This window comes from Ambystoma mexicanum, chromosome 8 (assembly GCF_040938575.1).
Source record: "Ambystoma mexicanum isolate Mex_15411 chromosome 8, UKY_AmexF1_1, whole genome shotgun sequence".
In the NCBI taxonomy this organism is placed as follows: domain Eukaryota; kingdom Metazoa; phylum Chordata; class Amphibia; order Caudata; family Ambystomatidae; genus Ambystoma; species Ambystoma mexicanum.
In genome coordinates this window covers 1,688,083,594-1,688,111,064 of record NC_090929.1, presented here as the reverse complement: position 1 = coordinate 1,688,111,064, position 27,471 = coordinate 1,688,083,594, and positions in this window count along the sequence as shown.

Here is a 27,471-nt window from a genome sequence, read left to right as displayed (position 1 = left end):
CACCAGCTCTTGAGATGGGGTTAGAACATTATTGACTTCATAGATCCATGGCCATGATTCGATAAGCTAATATACTTCAAGATGTAAATAGTATACTTTTTGTAGTAGTTACGTCCAACATCTGGGTGCATCTTGTCGAAATAACCTACGATCAACAGGTGAAATAATGATATAGCAAGGCTATAGAATTCTGAAATTGCTCATTGCTACAGCTGGCGCCATTAAAAGCACCTTCTGTGGCATTGATGTGTGCGATTGATAAACCCACACTCCTTATCTGGGACATCTGCTTTTCATCCTACCTGCAATCTCTTCCTGAAGGAGGCGCCCGCGCTCACGTGTAAAGTCACGTGACCCTTGCCGGTACTTAGAGGAGCACAGCCCACCCTTGCGGCGTTAAGCCAGACGGAGTAAAGGGCGCCGGCTGTTGTGTGGCTGTTTGGTGGATGGTGGTAAGGAAGCAGTCTACGGAAGCTAAGAGGTAAGGAGGCATGGACTTGCAAATGGACCCCTTACTTCCTAGACCTGAAATTGTTATGGATAACTCTGAACTTTCCACCCTTTATCCCCAAGTAAAAAGCCCATCTGGTAGGGTACTGAGGAGCAAATTTTTATGCCCTGAGAAGCAGAAAGAATCGCGTAAAATTTACACGGCAAGGAAAAACCGTGGAATTAACACTAACTCTGGCACCATGCCAGTGAAAAAAGTGCTACCTTCAGGAGCCTCAGTGTCCCCCATCCAAACGAACTTTATCCCCCTTGAAAACCCTCTTGAAAAAGCATCCGGTAAGGTCGTAAGCCCTTTGACCGCTCAGAAAACATCAAATGGCATTTCCTACGGCACTTTGGAGAATGCGACGAGTGAAAGCTCGGAGGATTCTATTAATGTTTCCTGTGAAACATCGCATCTGGCATCGTTACCTCCCCAATCCGAGCCTTCTGTTTCCAACTTACACAGTTTGCCTCCCCCCCCTCGCCCCTGATTATACCTGGAGGCTAGGCTGCAGTGGACCAGCGAGGGGTGGCCCTTCATGCTGAAACAGACCCAAGGTTGGATGTTGGGAGACCGCCGCTTAGTACGAGCCCGCCGCCGTCGCCCGTTGGGGCCCCGCAGGTCTCCGCCGCGGCGAGTGAGAGTGAGCCAAGCGGAGTCGTAGGACCCCGCGCGGCTGATCTCAGCTTGCGGGTTGCCGCGCTGGCGGCGACTGTTGCTGGCGGCTCCCGCGTCCCTCTCGCCCCATTGATGAGGGTGATGGGGCCACCCGCTACTTTTGCCGAGGTTTCAGATATCCAAGACCACAAAGTCCTTTCACAGGCGGAAGCTGCCGTTTCCAAACATCAGCCTGTGTTAGACTCAGGCGACGCCACCGTGGAGCTTCTCTCTGCCGCCACCTCGTGGCAAAGCCAAGACTCGCAGCAACAGGCTCCTTTGCCTGTTATTGAGAATGGGTTCATGGGTGCAACCCTAAATCGACCAACTCAGGGAAACAGACAAAATGCCGTAACTGGCGAGCTCATTGCCCAGAAAAGAGAAATTGCAATGGCGCTATTAAAAAAAAGGACATCAGTAAGAAAGAGTGGAAAGGAACTGGGGGAACACTTAGAGCATAGCTCCCAGCAACTAAAAAGGGCTACAATTCAGAAACAAAAAAAATGTGACCTAGTCAAATCTACCTTTCAAAATCTTCCGACACCACACACGCTCAAAGAATTCTTTTTTAAACAAACAAAGAGGATACCAGAAACAGACACCGAACTTTCCGATGCAGAAATGCTCGATGTCCCGCTGGAATTACCTCCAGTGTTGCTACAAAGAGAAAAAATAGCAGATTCCACTCATAGTGCAGTTGAGGCCCAGTGTGGCTGTTCAACCACCCCATTATCCAGCAGCCGAGGTGACAGGGATATGCAAGGAAATAGGATCAATCCCTGTCGAACGGGAGTACAAACAGAGACAATAAATCTGCTCAATGAAGATGTCCCCCCACATCATTTGGAGAGAGCCGGACAGGGGGAAAATTTACTAATACCATCAACTATTTCCCCTCAAATGAAAGTAAATAACCAAAGAAAGACTTCGTCACCAATACCAGCCCAACCGGACTTGAGGAATAAGTCCCTTTCTAAAATCATTCCACCTGTGCTGGTTACGCATGGACAAAAGACATTTCTATCTGACCCTCCATCTGGAAGACAGTCTTCATATAATGACTTTTTAAAAGACACCTCAACACCAGTCAGAAATAGAAGACCAAGTGACATGGTGGGCCACCTTCCCAAAGAAACGCCAACAAAAAAGCCAGACTTAGTTACAATCATGTCCGCCATAACAGTGGGGCTGGCACCTTTTATAAAATTGTATGAATCAATTAACGATGCTATGAAGGATTCTTTAACTCTTGTCTCGACCCTGAACACAAAAGTAACATTCTTGGAAGGCTTCATTACTGCCCAAATCCAACAAAACGTGGAGAAAGAGAAACAATGGGACTCAAAGCTTAATCTTTAATCACCAAGAAATCTTGGGGAAAACAGGCAAAACCCCCAGTCAGAACATCTTCCATCCTTAAATACAAAGGATCTACAAACAAAAGGTGCAAAGGTAAACCAAGCCATTAGAAATCAGTGCCCAAACTCTACGCTTCAAAACGGGAAGAAAAGCCAAGAACACCCAAAAATGCCATCAACGTTTTAAACTCCTAAAGCAATTGTTTCGACTCAGGAAAAGATTGCAATTATCCACGCGCCACCTCAAGCCCTAGCAGGGAGCAATTCAGAAATTGAACAAACTATAATCGAACTTGACAATTCCAAACTAAACGAGCAAGGTTCAATGGGGAATTTGTCACTTCTTGACTTGACGGTCCATCTGAACGAAGAGGAAACGAACTTGGAGTTAAATATAAATGATGGAGAAGAACCACAAATTGTGAGTAAATGCTTGCCTTCAAACACAAATAAAACAAAGGTTACAATGTGTAAAGAGAGCAAAAAACTACCAGCGGACCCATCTGCCAAAAAACAGGATGTGCGGCCAAAACAACACAAAAAAATACCTGAAAAGACGAAAACTGTAAATACTACAAAGATATCGGGGGAGACAAGGCGTCAGTGCGATTCTAAAGCAACATCTACCAGAGTCTATAAAATGCAACAACTCGCAGCTGGGAAAAATGTCCTCGTATTGAACAGAAAGACAGTCCTGAAAATCTTAACCAGCATACCAGCATTGAAATCTTTAAAAACATCAGATCTTGTATTGGTGGAGCCTTACCATAGAGACGGGAAGGCCAAAACTTACCTTCACGTGAACAATCCCGTGGACCTGGACGGTGGAGAAGATGTGATCACTGCCTTAATTCAATTAGGCTTCTCGATAGAGGAAGTTCCTGTGTCTGAAGGTGCGGGAAAGGCCGTTCCTCTGCGAAGCAATGCGACGGTGGACCTTTCGGAACGCCACCTAAACACTACAGATCTGCCGGTGGGCAGTAGAAGAGTGGCTTTCAGAGAGAAACATGAATTTAGCAGAGGGAGATTAAGATCGAGATTATACTCGTCGAATACCAACACAAACCATCGAAAATTTCAATATGAAGGTAACTGGAGCCCAAACCACAGACAGGGGAAAAACTACAGGCACTCAGAGTCCACTGATGAAACTGTTGAGTGGGCCCACAATAAAAAGCGTGCACCGTCGGGGCCCTGGAGATGGTTAAAAAAGGTTCTGAACCCAAACCAGCAAGATTAACAACTAAAAGATTCAGCAACGCCTACGAGACCTCTAACATTGGAATGTTCACGACGGAACAGGAGTATCCTGTGTTCTTGGAACACGAGGGGTCACGATCACCTTACCAAGCCAGACGCTTTTGACTTGAGTGACTTCGACATTATCTGCCTCCAGGAGACGTGGATATGACATACACATCTCTTCAGCAGCTAAAGGTTTGTTTGGAAGACCATCATCAGGCCTCCTAACGGCAATTAAAATTGGATCGGGCATTTCTAGCAAAAATAAAGTGGCCGAATCATATGGCATGTTAGCTCTACTAGTTGAGTGGTTCCATATAGAATCAATATCAAGAAGCAATATGAAATCTAACCTCGGAATCATCAATGTTTACTGGAACCCGCAGCGAACAAGTAACATGGAATTTCTTGATAACATTCCGGAAACCATAGATAAATTCCTTCTTGAAGAGAAAACTGACTACATCATAATCTGTGGCGACCTTAATGCAAGACTTGACCAAACTGCTGCAGCACCAAATCTCTGCCCCTCTGCTCTGAGAGGTGTGCTTTGGACTGATTTCATGGACGCGAGAACATTTTACAATGTTGCACCAGCCAGAGGCCATTTACCCCGAATTCCAACTTGGGAACGTGCCGAAACGTCAGCAACACTGGATCATATTTACGTCTCCCATTCTTTCCTCCCCTTTGTTGACTATTTTGAGGTATACAGAACAAAATTTAGCGACCACAATCCTCTGATAATGACTCTCGAGTCCGAATCAACTCCAAAGTAAACATATCCGTTTGAGGTGGAGGTAGCGCGAAAGTCGTCGCGAATCCAACTTACAGCAACTAACATCAAGGAAATCGCCGAGAAATTTGATGCACTCAGTAAAACAAAGATAGACTCAACAAGTAGACCAAATTACATGCCCTTGTTGTTGCCGCATAGGAAAGAAAAGGGTCTATGTCACCGACCCAATGGAAAAGGGGTCCACGAGTTTGATAAAAAATTAGCCTTGAAAAAAAAGCAGATGCGTAAATTAAACCGTCTGGCTAAAGGCTCCAACAATCAGGAACAAAAGGACTACGCCAAAGCTGCCACAAGATCTTACAAATCTTGGGTGAGACACCATAAAGCAGCAATGTACCAGAATGACTCAGAGCAAATGCTAAAAACTCTAACAACAAAAAATCCAAGAGAATTCTGGTCCCTGATCAAAGATAAAAATGACGAGACAAACAACCAACTCTTGAACGCCGTCTCAGAACAGGCGTGGATAACCTTTTTTTCAGCTCAGTTTGCTTCTATCCCGCAAACCTCAAACAAATCTCTATGCTGCACAACATCACCTTGGGAAGATCTGGCAGATCACGACGAAACTCTGGCAACTATCCTGAAATTAAAAACCTCTAGGGCACCAGGCCCTGATGGCTTAACCAATATCGATCTAAAGCAGCTCCCAGAGGAATGGGCTGCCCTAATCACAAACATTTTTAAGCAATGTACGATCACTAGGCTAATACCTAAAACTTGGACTGAGGCGGTAACAGTTCCCATTTTCAAAAAGGGAAATAGAGAAATTCCAGCAAACTACTGCCCCATTGCCCTTCTTGACATCATGAGGAAGATCTTCGCCAACCTTCTATTAACTAGATTTCACAACTGGGCGAGATCGGCGCCCTGTCTAGATACATTTCAAACAGGCTTTGTTAAAAACGCTAGTACCAGCATAAACATCCTGATTTTGAACATTGTAAAGGACAATGTTAAGAATGGTGCGCCTCCAATCTACATTGCGTTCATCGATTTAACACAAGCCTTTGACAAGATCAGCCGTCAAAGGCTATGGGCGAAATTAAGAACGTGGAATTGCCCTGAAAAGATCTTATGTCCAGTGATCGCATTGCACACAGACACAAAACTAAGAGTACGCTTAAATCGGCAAGGGATATTATCGGACCAATTTTCATCAGAGCGTGGTGTTAAACAGGGTTGCCCACTCGCTCTGGCCCTATTCATCGCCTTCATGGGAGACTTCCAGCACACACATCCAGCGGTCAGAGCCTTTCCACCTAAATTGGGCAATACTGAAATCTCAAGATTGTTATATGCTGACGACTTGATCCTGATGGATCAAACCCAAATAGGTCTCCAACGCCAACTTACAAACCTGGTGACTTACATCAGCGATAATGACTTGGAGATAAACATCCATAAGTCAAAAATGTTGACGATGGGGAAAAGTCATCCAACAACGATACACCAAGACCACTGGTATTTAAACAACACAAAACTTGAATCCGTGTCTACTATAAAATACTTGGGAATCATGATAGATTCAAAAAGGTCAGAAAGTGCGACCATCTCAGCGCTATGGACAAAGACCAAAACTCTGACAACCCAAATGAAATTAGTAGATCGGAAATTTGGGAAATTTTCGCTTCTTCCAGCGATCCAATACTACAAACATAAGGTAGTTCCGTCTATAATCTACGGCATGGACTCTGCGTTGAACATTGATAACACCATATGGACTAAACTGGAAGGCTACCTATGGAAAGCCGTGCTAGGGCTCCCTAAATCCTCTGCAATTGCTGCTGTTAGACGTGAATTGGGCTTACTATCATTACAAGCATTAGTAGACCAAAGCAAGATGCGTCTCTTTCGGAAAATTATTCTTCCAGATAAAATTCCAATTTATAAGTTGGTCCAGATAGAGCTCAACCAAGGACGTTGCAGAGCACTAAATAATTGGGTTCAAAAACTCACAAAACAACTAGCAGATTTGGCTTGTTCGGCAGACGACCCGATCGCGAACCCCAACAGAATCAAGGCAAAAATAGCGCAAGCAGATTGGATCCAAACTGGTGAAAAAAATAATAGGAAACAAACTCCTGGCTCATTTACCAGCAACAACAAATAGACTTAACCAACCTATGAGCTACTGCATAAAATTCCCCAACAAGAAAATGCAGAAAGCTTTTATGAAAATAAGATTCAATCAATTACCAACGCAGGAAATCATAGCAATCCGTATGAAAACGGACGCTCGTATTTGCAGATTCTGTCTGGACCCGGAAAAAGTGGAAACTCTGAGACATTTACTTATGACTTGCACTAGAACCGCATTTTTGCGGGAAGCCTATTTGCTCCCTTTGATCTACGACGTACCACTCTGAGAGGAAAACACATGGTGGTGTCGTTTGATTGCTGGAGACAGAACTAAGTAGTCGACAGCGACAGTAAAGATTTTAGAAGCAGCATTGAGTCTAAACCAGAACTTACAAACTAGTCAAGTGTAATTCAAAGAACATTGACTTTCTTTTATGTTCAGACACAAAGTTTCAGTAGTGAAGTGCCTAGTTTCCTGGTTTCAATTATTTTTCTGCTTCCTGTTATCCTCTTTGATTTCTATTTCACTCTTTTCTATCTGCATCTACGAAATGTATTTTAGAAAATGTGTTTTTCTCTGTTTTGCGTATCAACATCTTGTAAAAATCAAATGCTTTTGATTATAAACAAGTAAATAAAATAAATAAATAAACCCATCCAAATCACCACTGGACAGGATTTCCCAAATGTCCATTAATCAGTTGATAAGGAGTGCACATGGCCCTGGCAATGTCTATTAATCAGTTGATAAGGAGTGCACATGGCCTTGGCAATGTCCATTAATCAGTTGATAAGGAGTGCACATGGCCTTGGCAGCAGAGTGGGGGCAGCAGTCCTGTGTCTGGCTGGGCAGTGGTTACTTCTTTCTTGGCTGTAGCCGTACCTTATGGCAACAGATGGCCCCAAATGCAAATACCTGTCTGTGGTTGCCACCACATCCATGTTTAGACATGACAACACTACATTCATGTAAAATATAACTCTGGGATTAAATTGACAGCCAGGGTTCTGGTAAATGAAGCTAAAAGTGACAGCCAGGGTTCTGGTAAATGAAGCTACCTGATGGCTCTGCACGCATGTAAAACATAAAAGAAACTGCATAACCTAACTCTGGGATTAAAGTGACAGCCAGGGTTCTGGTAAATGGAGCTACCTGGTGGCTCTGCATGCATGTAACACATAAGTGAAACTGCATAACCTAACTCTGGGATTAAAGTGACAGCCAGGATTCTGGTAAATGAAGCTACCTGGTGGCTCTGCATGCATGTAAAACATAAGAGAAACTGCATAACCTAACTCTGGGATTAAAGTGACAGCCAGGGTTCTGCTAAATGGAGCTACCTGGTGGCTCTGCATGCATGTAAAACATAAGAGAAACTGCATAACCTAACTCTGGGATTAAAGTGACAGCCAGGGTTCCGGCTAAATGGAGCTACCTGGTGGCTCTGCATGCATGTAAAACATAAGAGAAACTGCATAACCTAACTCTGGGATTAAAGTGACAGCCAGGGTTCCGGCTAAATGGAGCTACCTGGTGGCTCTGCATGCATGTAAAACATAAGAGAAACTGCATAACCTAACTCTGGGATTAAAGTGACAGCCAGGGATCCGGCTAAATTGAGCTACCTGGTGGCTCTGCATGCATGTAAAACATAAGAGAAACTGCATAACCTAACTCTGGGATTAAAGTGACAGCCAGGGTTCCGGCTAAATGGAGCTACCTGGTGGCTCTGCATGCATGTAAAACATAAGAGAAATTGCATAACCTAACTCTGGGATTGAAGTGACAGCCAGGGTTCCGGGTAAATGGAGCTGTTCCGGGTAAATGGAGCTACCTGGTGGCTCTGCATGCATGTAAAGCATAAGAGAAGCTGCATAACCTAACTCTGGGATTAAAGTAACAGCCAGGGTTCCGGGTACATGGAGCTACCTGGTGGCTCTGCATGCATGTAATACATAAGAGAAACTGCATAACCTAACTCTGGGATTAAAGCGACAGTCAGGGTTCTGGTAAATGGAGCTACCTGGTGGCTCTGCATGCATGTAAAACATAAGAGAAACTGCATAACCTAACTCTGGGATTAAAGCGACAGCCAGGGTTCTGGTAAATGGAGCTACCTGGTGGCTCTGCATGCATGTAAAACATAAGAGAAACTGCATAAATTAACTCTGGGATTAAAGCGACAGCCAGGGTTCTGGTAAATGGAGCTACCTGGTGGCTCTGCATGCATGTAAAACATAAGAGAAACTGCATAAATTAACTCTGGGATTAAAGCGACAGCCAGGGTTCTGGTAAATGGAGCTACCTGGTGGCTCTGCATGCATGTAAAACATAAGAGAAACTGCATAACCTAACTCTGGGATTAAAGCGACAGCCAGGGTTCTGGTAAATGGAACGACCTGGTGGCTCTGCATGCATGTAAAACATAAGAGAAAGTGCATAACCTAACTCTGGGATTAAAGCGACAGCCAGGATCCTGGTAAATGGAGCAACCTGGTGGCTCTGCATGCATGTAAAACAAAAGAGAAACTGCATAACCTAACTCTGGGATTAAAGCGACACCCAGGGTTCCGGCTAAATGGAGCTACCTGGTGGCTCTGCATGCATGTAAAACATAAGAGAAACTGCATAACCTAACTCTGGGATTAAAGCAACAGCCAGGGTTCCGGCTAAATGGAGCTACCTGGTGGCTCTGCATGCATGTAAAACATAAGAGAAACTGCATAACCTAACTATGGGATTAAAGCGACAGCCAGGGTTCCGGCTAAATGGAGCTACCTGGTGGCTCTGCATGCATGTAACACATAAGAGAAACTGCATAACCTAACTCTGGGATTAAAGCGACAGCCAGGGTTCCGGGTAAATGGAGCTACCTGGTGGCTCTGCATGCATGTAAAACATAAGAGAAACTCCATAACCTAACTCTGGGATTAAAGCGACAGCCAGGGTTCCGGGTAAATGGAGCTACCGGGTGGCTCTGCATGCATGTAAAACATAAGAGAAACTGCATAACCTAACTCTGGGATTAAAGTGACAGCCAGGGTTCCGGGTAAATGGAGCTACCTGGTGGCTCTGCGTGCGTGTAAAACATAAGAGAAACTGCATAACCTAACTCTGGGATTAAAGTGACAGCCAGGGTTCCGGGTAAATGGAGCTACCTGGTGGCTCTGCGTGCGTGTAAAACATAAGAGAAACTGCATAACCTAACTCTGGGATTAAAGTGACAGCCAGGGTTCCGGGTAAATGGAGCTACCTGGTGGCTCTGCGTGCGTGTAAAACATAAGAGAAACTGCATAACCTAACTCTGGGATTAAAGTGACAGCCAGGGTTCCGGCTAAATGGAGCTACCTGGTGGCTCTGCATGCGTGTAAAACATAAGAGAAACTGCATAACCTAACTTTGGGATTAAAGTGACAGTCAGGGTTCTGGTAAATGGAGCTACTTGGTGGCTCTGCGTGCATGTAAAACATAAGAGAAACTGCATAACCTAACTCTGGGATTAAAGTGACAGCCAGGGTTCCGGGTAAATGGAGCTACCGGGTGGCTCTGCATGCATTTAAAACATAAGAGAAACTGCATAACCTAACTCTGGGATTAAAGTGACAGCCAGGGTTCCGGGTAAATGGAGCTACCTGGTGGCTCTGCATGCGTGTAAAACATAAGAGAAACTGCATAACCTAACTCTGGGATTAAAGTGACAGCCAGGGTTCCGGGTAAATGGAGCTACCTGGTGGCTCTGCGTGCGTGTAAAACATAAGAGAAACTGCATAACCTAACTCTGGGATTAAAGTGACAGTCAGGGTTCTGGTAAATGGAGCTACCTGGTGGCTCTGCGTGCATGTAAAACATAAGAGAAACTGCATAAATTAACTCTGGGATTAAAGCGACAGCCAGGGTTCTGGTAAATGGAGCTACCTGGTGGCTCTGCATGCATGTAAAACATAAGAGAAACTGCATAACCTAACTCTGGGATTAAAGCGACAGCCAGGGTTCTGGTAAATGGAGCTACCTGGTGGCTCTGCATGCATGTAAAACATAAGAGAAAGTGCATAACCTAACTCTGGGATTAAAGCGACAGCCAGGGTCCTGGTAAATGGAGCGACCTGGTGGCTCTGCATGCATGTAAAACATAAGAGAAAGTGCATAACCTAACTCTGGGATTAAAGCGACAGCCAGGGTCCTGGTAAATGGAGCGACCTGGTGGCTCTGCATGCATGTAAAACATAAGAGAAAGTGCATAACCTAACTCTGGGATTAAAGCGACAGCCAGGGTCCTGGTAAATGGAGCGACCTGGTGGCTCTGCATGCATGTAAAACATAAGAGAAAGTGCATAACCTAACTCTGTGATTAAAGCGACAGCCAGGGTCCTGGTAAATGGAGCTACCTGGTGGCTCTGCATGCATGTAAAACATAAGAGAAAGTGCATAACCTAACTCTGGGATTAAAGCGACAGCCAGGGTCCTGGTAAATGGAGCGACCTGGTGGCTCTGCATGCATGTAAAACATAAGAGAAACTGTATAACCTAACTCTGGGATTAAAGCGACAGCCTGGGTTCTGGTAAATGTAGCTACCTGGTGGCTCTGTATACATGTAAAACATAAGAGAAAGTGACAGCCAGGGTTCTTGTAAATGGAGCTACCTGGTGGCTCTGCATGCATGTAAAACATAAGAGAAACTGCATAACCTAACTCTGGGATTAAAGTGACAGCCAGGGTTCTGGTAAATGGAGCTACCTGGTGGCTCTGCATGCATGTAAAACATAAGAGAAAGTGCATAACCTAACTCTGGGATTAAAGCGACAGCCAGGGTCCTGGTAAATGGAGCGACCTGGTGGCTCTGCATGCATGTAAAACATAAGAGAAAGTGCATAACCTAATTCTGGGATTAAAGCGACAGCCAGGGTCCTGGTAAATGGAGCTACCTGGTGGCTCTGCATGCATGTAAAACATTAGAGAAACTGCATAACCTAACTCTGGGATTAAAGCGACAGCCAGGGTCCTGGTAAATGGAGCTACCTGGTGGCTCTGCATGCATGTAAAACATAAGAGAAACTGCATAACCTAACTCTGGGATTAAAGCGACAGCCAGGGTTCTGGTAAATGGAGCTACCTGTTGGCTCTGCATGCATGTAAAACATAAGAGAAACTGCATAACCTAACTCTCGGATTAAAGCGACAGCCAGGGTTCTGGTAAATGGAGCTACCTGGTGGCTCTGCATGCATGTAAAACATAAGAGAAACTGCATAACCTAACTCTGGGATTAAAGCGACAGCCAGGGTTCTGGTAAATGGAGCTACCTGGTGGCTCTGCATGCATGTAAAACATAAGAGAAACTGCATAACCTAACTCTGGGATTAAAGCGACAGCCAGGGTTCTGGTAAATGGAGCTACCTGGTGGCTCTGCATGCATGTAAAACATAAGAGAAACTGTATAACCTAACTCTGGGATTAAAGCGACAGCCAGGGTTCTGGTAAATGGAGCTACCTGGTGGCTCTGCATGCATGTAAAACATAAGAGAAACTGCACAAGCTAACTCTGGGATCAAAGCGACAGCCAGGGTTCTGGTAAATGGAGCTACCTGGTGGCTCTGCATGCATGTAAAACATAAGAGAAACTGCACAACCTAACTCTGGGAGCAAAGTGACAGCCAGGGTTCTAGTAAATGAAGCTACCTGGTGGCTCTGCATGCATGTAAAACATAAGAGAAACTGCACAACCTAACTCTGGGAACAAAGTGACAGTCAGGGTTCTGGTAAATGAAGCTAGGTGGTGGCTCTGCATGCATGTAAAACATAAGAGAAACTGCATAACCTAACTCTGGGATTAAAGCGACAGCCAGGGTTCTGGCAAATGCAGCTACATGGCGGCTGTGCATGCATGTCAAACATAAGAGAAACTGCATAACCTAACTCTGGGATTAAAGCGACAGCCAGGGTTCTGGCAAATGGAGCTACCTGGCGGCTCTGCATGCATGTAAAACATAAGAGAAACTGCATAACCTAACTCTGGGATTAAAGCGACAGCCAGGGTTCTGGCAAATGGAGCTACCTGGCGGCTCTGCATGCATGTAAAACATAAGAGAAACTGCATAACCTAACTCTGGGATTAAAGCGACAGCCAGGGTTCTGGCAAATGGAGCAACCTGGGGGCTCTGCATGCATGTAAAACATAAGAGAAACTGCATAACCTAACTCTGGGATTAAAGCGACAGCCAGGGTTCTGGCAAATGGAGCTACCTGGCGGCTCTGCATGCATGTAAAACATAAGAGAAACTGCATAACCTAACTCTGGGATTAAAGCGACAGCCAGGGTTCTGGCAAATGGAACTTCCTGGCGGCTCTGCATGCATGTAAAACATAAGAGAAACTGCATAACCTAACTCTGGGATTAAAGCGACAGCCAGGGTTCTGGCAAATGGAGCTACCTGGTGGCTCTGCATGCATGTAAAACATAAGAGAAACTGCATAACCTAACTCTGGGATTAAAGCGACAGCCAGGGTTCTGGCAAATGGAGCTACCTGGTGGCTCTGCATGCATGTAAAACATAAGAGAAACTGCATAACCTAACTCTGGGATTAAAGCGACAGCCAGGGTTCTGGCAAATGGAGCTACCTGGTGGCTCTGCATGCATGTAAAACATAAGAGAAACTGCTTAAGTTAACTCTGGGATTAAAGCGACAGCCAGGGTTCTGGTAAATGGAGCTACCTGGTGGCTCTGCATGCATGTAACACATAAGAGAAACTGAATAACCTAACTCTGGGATTAAAGCGACAGCCAGGGTTCTGGTAAATGGAGCTACCTGGTGGCTCTGCATGCATGTAAAACATAAGAGAAAGTGCATAACCTAACTCTGGGATTAAAGCGACAGCCAGGGTCCTGGTAAATAGAGCTACCTGGTGGCTCTGCATGCATGTAAAACATAAGAGAAAGTGCATAACCTAACACTGGGATTAAAGCGACAGCCAGGGTTCTGGTAAATGGAGCTACCTGGTGGCTCTGCATGCATGTAAAACATAAGAGAAACTGCACAACCTAACTCTGGGATTAAAGCGACAGCCAGGGTTCTGGTAAATGGAGCTACCTGGTGGCTCTGCATGCATGTAAAACATAAGAGAAACTGCACAACCTAACTCTGGGATTAAAGCGACAGCCAGGGTTCTGGTAAATGGAGCTACCTGGTGGCTCTGCATGCATGTAAAACATAAGAGAAACTGCATAACCTAACTCTGGGATTAAAGCGACAGACAGGGTTCTGGTAAATGGAGCTACCTGGTGGCTCTGCATGCATGTAAAACATAAGAGAAACTGTATAACCTAACTCTGGGATTAAAGCGACAGCCAGGGTTCTGGTAAATGGAGCTACCTGGTGGCTCTGCATGCATGTAAAACATAAGAGAAACTGCACAACCTAACTCTGGGATCAAAGCGACAGCCAGGGCTCTGGTAAATGGAGCTACCTGGTGGCTCTGCATGCATGTAAAACATAAGAGAAAATGCACAACCTAACTCTGGGAGCAAAGCGACAGCCAGGGTTCTGGTAAATGAAGCTACCTGGTGGCTCTGCATGCATGTAAAACATAAGAGAAACTGCACAACCTAACTCTGGGAGCAAAGTGACAGCCAGGGTTCTGGTAAATGAAGCTACGTGGTGGCTCTGCATGCATGTAAAACACAAGAGAAACTGCACAACCTAACTCTGGGATCAATGTGACAAGCCTGGGTTCTTGTAAATGAAGCCACAACCTAAGTCTGGGATCAATGTGACAGCCTGGGTTCTGGTAAATGAAGCTACCTGGTGGCTCTGCATGCATGTAAAACATAAGAGAAACTGCATAACCTAACTCTGGGATTAAAGTGACAGCCACGGTTCTGGTAAATGGAGCTACCTGGTGGCTCTGCATGCATGTAAAACATAAGAGACACTGCATAACCTAACTCTGGGATTAAAGTCACAGCCAGGGTTCTGGTAAATGGAGCTACCTGGTGGCTCTGCATGCATGTAAAACATAAGAAAAACTGCATAACCTAACTCTGGGATTAAAGTGACAGCCAGGGTTCTGGTAAATGGAGCTACCTGGTGGCTCTGCATGTGTGTAAAACATAAGAGAAACTGCATAACCTAACTCTGGGATTAAAGTGACAGTCAGGGTTCTGGTAAATGGAGCTACCTGGTGGCTCTGCGTGCATGTAAAACATAAGAGAAACTGCATAAGTTAACTCTGGGATTAAAGCGACAACCAGGGTTCTGGTAAATGGAGCTACCTGGTGGCTCTGCATGCATGTAAAACATAAGAGAAACTGCATAAATTAACTCTGGGATTAAAGCGACAGCCAGGGTTCTGGTAAATGGAGCTACCTGGTGGCTCTGCATGCATGTAAAACATAAGAGAAACTGCATAACCTAACTCTGGGATTAAAGCGACAGCCAGGGTTCTGGTAAAAGGAGCTACCTGGTGGCTCTGCATGCATGTAAAACATAAGAGAAAGTGCATAACCTAACTCTGGGATTAAAGCGACAGCCAGGGTCCTGGTAAATGGAGCGACCTGGTGGCTCTGCATGCATGTAAAACATAAGAGAAAGTGCATAACCTAACTCTGGGATTAAAGCGACAGCCAGGGTCCTGGTAAATGGAGCGACCTGGTGGCTCTGCATGCATGTAAAACATAAGAGAAAGTGCATAACCTAACTCTGGGATTAAAGCGACAGCCATGGTCCTGGTAAATGGAGCGACCTGGTGGCTCTGCATGCATGTAAAACATAAGAGAAAGTGCATAACCTAACTCTGTGATTAAAGCGAAAGCCAGGGTCCTGGTAAATGGAGCTACCTGGTGGCTCTGCATGCATGTAAAACATAAGAGAAACTGCATAACCTAACTCTGTGATTAAAGCGACAGCCAGGGTCCTGGTAAATGGAGCTACCTGGTGGCTCTGCATGCATGTAAAACATAAGAGAAACTGTATAACCTAACTCTGGGATTAAAGCGACAGCCAGGGTTCTGGTAAATGAAGCTACCTGGTGGCTCTGCATGCATGTAAAACATAAGAGAAAGTGCATAACCTAACTCTGTGATTAAAGCGACAGCCAGGGTCCTGGTAAATGGAGCTACCTGGTGGCTCTGCATGCATGTAAAACATAAGAGAAACTGCATAACCTAACTCTGTGATTAAAGCGACAGCCAGGGTCCTGGTAAATGGAGCTACCTGGTGGCTCTGCATGCATGTAAAACATAAGAGAAACTGTATAACCTAACTCTGGGATTAAAGCGACAGCCTGGGTTCTGGTAAATGAAGCTACCTGGTGGCTCTGTATACATGTAAAACATAAGAGAAAGTGACAGCCAGGGTTCTTGTAAATGGAGCTACCTGGTGGCTCTGCATGCATGTAAAACATAAGAGAAACTGCATAACCTAACTCTGGGATTAAAGTGACAGCCAGGGTTCTGGTAAATGGAGCTACCTGGTGGCTCTGCATGCATGTAAAACATAAGAGAAAGTGCATAACCTAACTCTGGGATTAAAGCGACAGCCAGTGTCCTGGTAAATGGAGCGACCTGGTGGCTCTGCATGCATGTAAAACATAAGAGAAAGTGCATAACCTAATTCTGGGATTAAAGCGACAGCCAGGGTCCTGGTAAATGGAGCTACCTGGTGGCTCTGCATGCATGTAAAACATTAGAGAAACTGCATAACCTAACTCTGGGATTAAAGCGACAGCCAGGGTCCTGGTAAATGGAGCTACCTGGTGGCTCTGCATGCATGTAAAACATAAGAGAAACTGCATAACCTAACTCTGGGATTAAAGCGACAGCCAGGGTTCTGGTAAATGGAGCTACCTGTTGGCTCTGCATGCATGTAAAACATAAGAGAAACAGCACAAGCTAACTCTGGGATCAAAGCGACAGCCAGGGTTCTGGTAAATGGAGCTACCTGGTGGCTCTGCATGCATGTAAAACATAAGAGAAACTGCATAACCTAACTCTGGGAGCAAAGCGACAGCCAGGGTTCTAGTAAATGAAGCTACCTGGTGGCTCTGCATGCATGTAAAACATAAGAGAAACTGCACAACCTAACTCTGGGAACAAAGTGACAGCCAGGGTTCTGGTAAATGAAGCTAGGTGGTGGCTCTGCATGCATGTAAAACATAAGAGAAACTGCATAACCTAACTCTGGGATTAAAGCGACAGCCAGGGTTCTGGCAAATGCAGCTACATGGCGGCTGTGCATGCATGTCAAACATAAGAGAAACTGCATAACCTAACTCTGGGATTAAAGCGACAGCCAGGGTTCTGGCAAATGGAGCTACCTGGCGGCTCTGCATGCATGTAAAACATAAGAGAAACTGCATAACCTAACTCTGGGATTAAAGCGACAGCCAGGGTTCTGGCAAATGGAGCTACCTGGCGGCTCTGCATGCATGTAAAACATAAGAGAAACTGCATAACCTAACTCTGGGATTAAAGCGACAGCCAGGGTTCTGGCAAATGGAGCAACCTGGGGGCTCTGCATGCATGTAAAACATAAGAGAAACTGCATAACCTAACTCTGGGATTAAAGCGACAGCCAGGGTTCTGGCAAATGGAGCTACCTGGCGGCTCTGCATGCATGTAAAACATAAGAGAAACTGCATAACCTAACTCTGGGATTAAAGCGACAGCCAGGGTTCTGGCAAATGGAACTACCTGGCGGCTCTGCATGCATGTAAAACATAAGAGAAACTGCATAACCTAACTCTGGGATTAAAGCGACAGCCAGGGTTCTGGCAAATGGAGCTACCTGGTGGCTCTGCATGCATGTAAAACATAAGAGAAACTGCATAACCTAACTCTGGGATTAAAGCGACAGCCAGGGTTCTGGCAAATGGAGCTACCTGGTGGCTCTGCATGCATGTAAAACATAAGAGAAACTGCATAACCTAACTCTGGGATTAAAGCGACAGCCAGGGTTCTGGTAAATGGAGCTACCTGGTGGCTCTGCATGCATGTAAAACATAAGAGAAACTGCTTAAGTTAACTCTGGGATTAAAGCGACAGCCAGGGTTCTGGTAAATGGAGCTACCTGGTGGCTCTGCATGCATGTAACACATAAGAGAAACTGAATAACCTAACTCTGGGATTAAAGCGACAGCCAGGGTTCTGGTAAATGGAGCTACCTGGTGGCTCTGCATGCATGTAAAACATAAGAGAAAGTGCATAACCTAACTCTGGGATTAAAGCGACAGCCAGGGTCCTGGTAAATAGAGCTACCTGGTGGCTCTGCATGCATGTAAAACATAAGAGAAAGTGCATAACCTAACTCTGGGATTAAAGCGACAGCCAGGGTTCTGGTAAATGGAGCTACCTGGTGGCTCTGCATGCATGTAAAACATAAGAGAAACTGCACAACCTAACTCTGGGATTAAAGCGACAGCCAGGGTTCTGGTAAATGGAGCTACCTGGTGGCTCTGCATGCATGTAAAACATAAGAGAAACTGCACAACCTAACTCTGGGATTAAAGCGACAGCCAGGGTTCTGGTAAATGGAGCTACCTGGTGGCTCTGCATGCATGTAAAACATAAGAGAAACTGCATAACCTAACTCTGGGATTAAAGCGACAGACATGATTCTGGTAAATGGAGCTACCTGGTGGCTCTGCATGCATGTAAAACATAAGAGAAACTGTATAACCTAACTCTGGGATTAAGGCGACAGCCAGGGTTCTGGTAAATGGAGCTACCTGGTGGCTCTGCATGCATGTAAAACATAAGAGAAACTGCACAACCTAACTCTGGGATCAAAGCGACAGCCAGGGCTCTGGTAAATGGAGCTACCTGGTGGCTCTGCATGCATGTAAAACATAAGAGAAAATGCACAACCTAACTCTGGGAGCAAAGCGACAGCCAGGGTTCTGGTAAATGAAGCTACCTGGTGGCTCTGCATGCATGTAAAACATAAGAGAAACTGCACAACCTAACTCTGGGAGCAAAGTGACAGCCAGGGTTCTGGTAAATGAAGCTACGTGGTGGCTCTGCATGCATGTAAAACACAAGAGAAACTGCACAACCTAACTCTGGGATCAATGTGACAAGCCTGGGTTCTGGTAAATGAAGCCACAACCTAAGTCTGGGATCAATGTGACAGCCTGGGTTCTGGTAAATGAAGCTACCTGGTGGCTCTGCATGCATGTAAAACATAAGAGAAACTGCATAACCTAACTCTGGGATTAAAGTGACAGCCACGGTTCTGGTAAATGGAGCTACCTGGTGGCTCTGCATGCATGTAAAACATAAGAGACACTGCATAACCTAACTCTGGGATTAAAGTCACAGCCAGGGTTCTGGTAAATGGAGCTACCTGGTGGCTCTGCATGCATGTAAAACATAAGAAAAACTGCATAACCTAACTCTGGGATTAAAGTGACAGCCAGGGTTCTGGTAAATGGAGCTACCTGGTGGCTCTGCATGCGTGTAAAACATAAGAGAAACTGCATAACCTAACTCTGGGATTAAAGTGACAGTCAGGGTTCTGGTAAATGGAGCTACCTGGTGGCTCTGCGTGCATGTAAAACATAGGAGAAACTGCATAAGTTAACTCTGGGATTAAAGCGTCAACCAGGGTTCTGGTAAATGGAGCTACCTGGTGGCTCTGCATGCATGTAAAACATAAGAGAAACTGCATAAATTAACTCTGGGATTAAAGCGACAGCCAGGGTTCTGGTAAATGGAGCTACCTGGTGGCTCTGCATGCATGTAAAACATAAGAGAAACTGCATAACCTAACTCTGGGATTAAAGCGACAGCCAGGGTTCTGGTAAATGGAGCTACCTGGTGGCTCTGCATGCATGTAAAACATAAGAGAAAGTGCATAACCTAACTCTGGGATTAAAGCGACAGCCAGGGTCCTGGTAAATGGAGCGACCTGGTGGCTCTGCATGCATGTAAAACATAAGAGAAAGTGCATAACCTAACTCTGGGATTAAAGCGACAGCCAGGGTCCTGGTAAACGGAGCGACCTGGTGGCTCTGCATGCATGTAAAACATAAGAGAAAGTGCATAACCTAACTCTGGGATTAAAGCGACAGCCATGGTCCTGGTAAATGGAGCGACCTGGTGGCTCTGCATGCATGTAAAACATAAGAGAAAGTGCATAGCCTAACTATTAAAGCGACAGCCAGGGTCCTGGTAAATGGAGCTACCTGGTGGCTCTGCATGCATGTAAAACATAAGAGAAACTGCATAACCTAACTCTGTGATTAAAGCGACAGCCAGGGTCCTGGTAAATGGAGCTACCTGGTGGCTCTGCATGCATGTAAAACATAAGAGAAAGTGCATAACCTAACTCTGGGATTAAAGCGACAGCCAGGGTCCTGGTAAATGGAGCGACCTGGTGGCTCTGCATGCATGTAAAACATAAGAGAAACTGTATAACCTAACTCTGGGATTAAAGCGACAGCCTGGGTTCTGGTAAATGAAGCTACCTGGTGGCTCTGTATAAATGTAAAACATAAGAGAAAGTGACAGCCAGGGTTCTTGTAAATGGAGCTACCTGGTGGCTCTGCATGCATGTAAAACATAAGAGAAACTGCATAACCTAACTCTGGGATTAAAGTGACAGCCAGGGTTCTGGTAAATGGAGCTACCTGGTGGCTCTGCATGCATGTAAAACATAAGAGAAAGTGCATAACCTAACTCTGGGATTAAAGCGACAGCCAGTGTCCTGGTAAATGGAGCGACCTGGTGGCTCTGCATGCATGTAAAACATAAGAGAAAGTGCATAACCTAATTCTGGGATTAAAGCGACAGCCAGGGTCCTGGTAAATGGAGCTACCTGCTGGCTCTGCATGCATGTAAAACATTAGAGAAACTGCATAACCTAACTCTGGGATTAAAGCGACAGCCAGGGTCCTGGTAAATGGAGCTACCTGGTGGCTCTGCATGCATGTAAAACATAAGAGAAACTGCATAACCTAACTCTGGGATTAAAGCGACAGCCAGGGTTCTGGTAAATGGAGCTACCTGTTGGCTCTGCATGCATGTAAAACATAAGAGAAACTGCATAACCTAACTCTCGGATTAAAGCGACAGCCAGGGTTCTGGTAAATTGAGCTACCTGGTGGCTCTGCATGCATGTAAAACATAAGAGAAACTGCATAACCTAACTCTGGGATTAAAGCGACAGCCAGGGTTCTGGTAAATGGAGCTACCTGGTGGCTCTGCATGCATGTAAACCATAAGAGAAACTGCATAACCGAACTCTGGGATTAAAGCGACAGCCAGGGTTCTGGTAAATGGAGCTACCTGGTGGCTCTGCATGCATGTAAAACATAAGAGAAACTGTATAACCTAACTCTGGGATTAAAGCGACAGCCAAGGTTCTGGTAAATGGAGCTACCTGGTGGCTCTGCATGCATGTAAAACATAAGAGAAACTGCACAAGCTAACTCTGGGATCAAAGCGACAGCCAGGGTTCTGGTAAATGGAGCTACCTGGTGGCTCTGCATGCATGTAAAACATAAGAGAAACTGCACAACCTAACTCTGGGAGCAAAGTGAATGCCAGGGTTCTAGTAAATGAAGCTACCTGGTGGCTCTGCATGCATGTAAAACATAAGAGAAACTGCACAACCTAACTCTGGGAACAAAGTGACAGCCAGGGTTCTGGTAAATGAAGCTAGGTGGTGGCTCTGCATGCATGTAAAACATAAGAGAAACTGCATAACCTAACTCTGGGATTAAAGCGACAGCCAGGGTTCTGGCAAATGCAGCTACATGGCGGCTGTGCATGCATGTCAAACATAAGAGAAACTGCATAACCTAACTCTGGGATTAAAGCGACAGCCAGGGTTCTGGCAAATGGAGCTACCTGGCGGCTCTGCATGCATGTAAAACATAAGAGAAACTGCATAACCTAACTCTGGGATTAAAGCGACAGCCAGGGTTCTGGCAAATGGAGCTACCTGGCGGCTCTGCATGCATGTAAAACATAAGAGAAACTGCATAACCTAACTCTGGGATTAAAGCGACAGCCAGGGTTCTGGCAAATGGAGCTACCTGGCGGCTCTGCATGCATGTAAAACATAAGAGAAACTGCATAACCTAACTCTGGGATTAAAGCGACAGCCAGGGTTCTGGCAAATGGAGCTACCTGGTGGCTCTGCATGCATGTAAAACATAAGAGAAACTGCATAACCTAACTCTGGGATTAAAGCGACAGCCAGGGTTCTGGTAAATGGAGCTACCTGGTGGCTCTGCATGCATGTAAAACATAAGAGAAACTGCATAACCTAACTCTGGGATTAAAGCGACAGCCAGGGTTCTGGTAAATGGAGCTACCTGGTGGCTCTGCATAGCATGTAAAACATAAGAGAAACTGCTTAAATTAACTCTGGGATTAAAGCGACAGCCAGGGTTCTGGTAAATGGAGCTACCTGGTGGCTCTGCATGCATGTAACACATAAGAGAAACTGAATAACCTAACTCTGGGATTAAAGCGACAGCCAGGGTCCTGGTAAATGGAGCTACCTGGTAGCTCTGCATGCATGTAAAACATAAGAGAAAGTGCATAACCTAACTCTGGGATTAAAGCGACAGCCAGGGTTCTGGTAAATGGAGCTACCTGGTGGCTCTGCATGCATGTAAAACATAAGAGAAACTGCACAACCTAACTCTGGGATTAAAGCGACAGCCAGGGTTCTGGTAAATAGAGCTACCTGGTGGCTCTGCATGCATGTAAAACATAAGAGAAACTGCACAACCTGACTCTGGGATTAAAGCGACAGCCAGGGTTCTGGTAAATGGAGCTACCTGGTGGCTCTGCATGCATGTAAAACATAAGAGAAACTGCATAACCTAACTCTGGGATTAAAGCGACAGACAGGGTTCTGGTAAATGGAGCTACCTGGTGGCTCTGCATGCATGTAAAACATAAGAGAAACAGCACAAGCTAACTCTGGGATCAAAGCGACAGCCAGGGTTCTGGTAAATGGAGCTACCTGGTGGCTCTGCATGCATGTAAAACATAAGAGAAACTGCATAACCTAACTCTGGGAGCAAAGCGACAGCCAGGGTTCTAGTAAATGAAGCTACCTGGTGGCTCTGCATGCATGTAAAACATAAGAGAAACTGCATAACCTAACTCTGGGATTAAAGCGACAGCCAGGGTTCTGGTAAATGGAGCTACCTGGTGGCTCTGCATGCATGTAAAACATAAGAGAAACTGCTTAAGTTAACTCTGGGATTAAAGCGACAGCCAGGGTTCTGGTAAATGGAGCTACCTGGTGGCTCTGCATGCATGTAACACATAAGAGAAACTGAATAACCTAACTCTGGGATTAAAGCGACAGCCAGGGTTCTGGTAAATGGAGCTACCTGGTGGCTCTGCATGCATGTAAAACATAAGAGAAAGTGCATAACCTAACTCTGGGATTAAAGCGACAGCCAGGGTCCTGGTAAATAGAGCTACCTGGTGGCTCTGCATGCATGTAAAACATAAGAGAAAGTGCATAACCTAACTCTGGGATTAAAGCGACAGCCAGGGTTCTGGTAAATGGAGCTACCTGGTGGCTCTGCATGCATGTAAAACATAAGAGAAACTGCACAACCTAACTCTGGGATTAAAGCGACAGCCAGGGTTCTGGTAAATGGAGCTACCTGGTGGCTCTGCATGCATGTAAAACATAAGAGAAACTGCACAACCTAACTCTGGGATTAAAGCGACAGCCAGGGTTCTGGTAAATGGAGCTACCTGGTGGCTCTGCATGCATGTAAAACATAAGAGAAACTGCACAACCTAACTCTGGGATTAAAGCGACAGACATGATTCTGGTAAATGGAGCTACCTGGTGGCTCTGCATGCATGTAAAACATAAGAGAAACTGTATAACCTAACTCTGGGATTAAAGCGACAGCCAGGGTTCTGGTAAATGGAGCTACCTGGTGGCTCTGCATGCATGTAAAACATAAGAGAAACTGCACAACCTAACTCTGGGATCAAAGCGACAGCCAGGGCTCTGGTAAATGGAGCTACCTGGTGGCTCTGCATGCATGTAAAACATAAGAGAAAATGCACAACCTAACTCTGGGAGCAAAGCGACAGCCAGGGTTCTGGTAAATGAAGCTACCTGGTGGCTCTGCATGCATGTAAAACATAAGAGAAACTGCACAACCTAACTCTGGGAGCAAAGTGACAGCCAGGGTTCTGGTAAATGAAGCTACGTGGTGGCTCTGCATGCATGTAAAACACAAGAGAAACTGCACAACCTAACTCTGGGATCAATGTGACAAGCCTGGGTTCTGGTAAATGAAGCCACAACCTAAGTCTGGGATCAATGTGACAGCCTGGGTTCTGGTAAATGAAGCTACCTGGTGGCTCTGCATGCATGTAAAACATAAGAGAAACTGCATAACCTAACTCTGGGATTAAAGTGACAGCCACGGTTCTGGTAAATGGAGCTACCTGGTGGCTCTGCATGCATGTAAAACATAAGAGACACTGCATAACCTAACTCTGGGATTAAAGTCACAGCCAGGGTTCTGGTAAATGGAGCTACCTGGTGGCTCTGCATGCATGTAAAACATAAGAAAAACTGCATAACCTAACTCTGGGATTAAAGTGACAGCCAGGGTTCTGGTAAATGGAGCTACCTGGTGGCTCTGCATGCGTGTAAAACATAAGAGAAACTGCATAACCTAACTCTGGGATTAAAGTGACAGTCAGGGTTCTGGTAAATGGAGCTACCTGGTGGCTCTGCGTGCATGTAAAACATAGGAGAAACTGCATAAGTTAACTCTGGGATTAAAGCGTCAACCAGGGTTCTGGTAAATGGAGCTACCTGGTGGCTCTGCATGCATGTAAAACATAAGAGAAACTGCATAAATTAACTCTGGGATTAAAGCGACAGCCAGGGTTCTGGTAAATGGAGCTACCTGGTGGCTCTGCATGCATGTAAAACATAAGAGAAACTGCATAACCTAACTCTGGGATTAAAGCGACAGCCAGGGTTCTGGTAAATGGAGCTACCTGGTGGCTTTGCATGCATGTAAAACATAAGAGAAAGTGCATAACCTAACTCTGGGATTAAAGCGACAGCCAGGGTCCTGGTAAATGGAGCGACCTGGTGGCTCTGCATGCATGTAAAACATAAGAGAAAGTGCATAACCTAACTCTGGGATTAAAGCGACAGCCAGGGTCCTGGTAAATGGAGCGACCTGGTGGCTCTGCATGCATGTAAAACATAAGAGAAAGTGCATAACCTAACTCTGGGATTAAAGCGACAGCCATGGTCCTGGTAAATGGAGCGACCTGGTGGCTCTGCATGCATGTAAAACATAAGAGAAAGTGCATAGCCTAACTATTAAAGCGACAGCCAGGGTCCTGGTAAATGGAGCTACCTGGTGGCTCTGCATGCATGTAAAACATAAGAGAAACTGCATAACCTAACTCTGTGATTAAAGCGACAGCCAGGGTCCTGGTAAATGGAGCTACCTGGTGGCTCTGCATGCATGTAAAACATAAGAGAAAGTGCATAACCTAACTCTGGGATTAAAGCGACAGCCAGGGTCCTGGTAAATGGAGCGACCTGGTGGCTCTGCATGCATGTAAAACATAAGAGAAACTGTATAACCTAACTCTGGGATTAAAGCGACAGCCTGGGTTCTGGTAAATGAAGCTACCTGGTGGCTCTGTATACATGTAAAACATAAGAGAAAGTGACAGCCAGGGTTCTTGTAAATGGAGCTACCTGGTGGCTCTGCATGCATGTAAAACATAAGAGAAACTGCATAACCTAACTCTGGGATTAAAGTGACAGCCAGGGTTCTGGTAAATGGAGCTACCTGGTGGCTCTGCATGCATGTAAAACATAAGAGAAAGTGCATAACCTAACTCTGGGATTAAAGCGACAGCCAGTGTCCTGGTAAATGGAGCGACCTGGTGGCTCTGCATGCATGTAAAACATAAGAGAAAGTGCATAACCTAATTCTGGGATTAAAGCGACAGCCAGGGTCCTGGTAAATGGAGCTACCTGGTGGCTCTGCATGCATGTAAAACATTAGAGAAACTGCATAACCTAACTCTGGGATTAAAGCGACAGCCAGGGTCCTGGTAAATGGAGCTACCTGGTGGCTCTGCATGCATGTAAAACATAAGAGAAACTGCATAACCTAACTCTGGGATTAAAGCGACAGCCAGGGTTCTGGTAAATGGAGCTACCTGTTGGCTCTGCATGCATGTAAAACATAAGAGAAACTGCATAACCTAACTCTCGGATTAAAGCGACAGCCAGGGTTCTGGTAAATGGAGCTACCTGGTGGCTCTGCATGCATGTAAAACATAAGAGAAACTGCATAACCTAACTCTGGGATTAAAGCGACAGCCAGGGTTCTGGTAAATGGAGCTACCTGGTGGCTCTGCATGCATGTAAAACATAAGAGAAACTGCATAACCTAACTCTGGGATTAAAGCGACAGCCAGGGTTCTGGTAAATGGAGCTACCTGGTGGCTCTGCATGCATGTAAAACATAAGAGAAACTGTATAACCTAACTCTGGGATTAAAGCGACAGCCAAGGTTCTGGTAAATGGAGCTACCTGGTGGCTCTGCATGCATGTAAAACATAAGAGAAACTGCACAAGCTAACTCTGGGATCAAAGCGACAGCCAGGGTTCTGGTAAATGGAGCTACCTGGTGGCTCTGCATGCATGTAAAACATAAGAGAAACTGCACAACCTAACTCTGGGAGCAAAGTGAATGCCAGGGTTCTAGTAAATGAAGCTACCTGGTGGCTCTGCATGCATGTAAAACATAAGAGAAACTGCACAACCTAACTCTGGGAACAAAGTGACAGCCAGGGTTCTGGTAAATGAAGCTAGGTGGTGGCTCTGCATGCATGTAAAACATAAGAGAAACTGCATAACCTAACTCTGGGATTAAAGCGACAGCCAGGGTTCTGGCAAATGCAGCTACATGGCGGCTGTGCATGCATGTCAAACATAAGAGAAACTGCATAACCTAACTCTGGGATTAAAGCGACAGCCAGGGTTCTGGCAAATGGAGCTACCTGGCGGCTCTGCATGCATGTAAAACATAAGAGAAACTGCATAACCTAACTCTGGGATTAAAGCGACAGCCAGGGTTCTGGCAAATGGAGCTACCTGGCGGCTCTGCATGCATGTAAAACATAAGAGAAACTGCATAACCTAACTCTGGGATTAAAGCGACAGCCAGGGTTCTGGCAAATGGAGCTACCTGGCGGCTCTGCATGCATGTAAAACATAAGAGAAACTGCATAACCTAACTCTGGGATTAAAGCGACAGCCAGGGTTCTGGCAAATGGAGCTACCTGGTGGCTCTGCATGCATGTAAAACATAAGAGAAACTGCATAACCTAACTCTGGGATTAAAGCGACAGCCAGGGTTCTGGTAAATGGAGCTACCTGGTGGCTCTGCATGCATGTAAAACATAAGAGAAACTGCATAACCTAACTCTGGGATTAAAGCGACAGCCAGGGTTCTGGTAAATGGAGCTACCTGGTGGCTCTGCATGCATGTAAAACATAAGAGAAACTGCTTAAGTTAACTCTGGGATTAAAGCGACAGCCAGGGTTCTGGTAAATGGAGCTACCTGGTGGCTCTGCATGCATGTAACACATAAGAGAAACTGAATAACCTAACTCTGGGATTAAAGCGACAGCCAGGGTCCTGGTAAATGGAGCTACCTGGTAGCTCTGCATGCATGTAAAACATAAGAGAAAGTGCATAACCTAACTCTGGGATTAAAGCGACAGCCAGGGTTCTGGTAAATGGAGCTACCTGGTGGCTCTGCATGCATGTAAAACATAAGAGAAACTGCACAACCTAACTC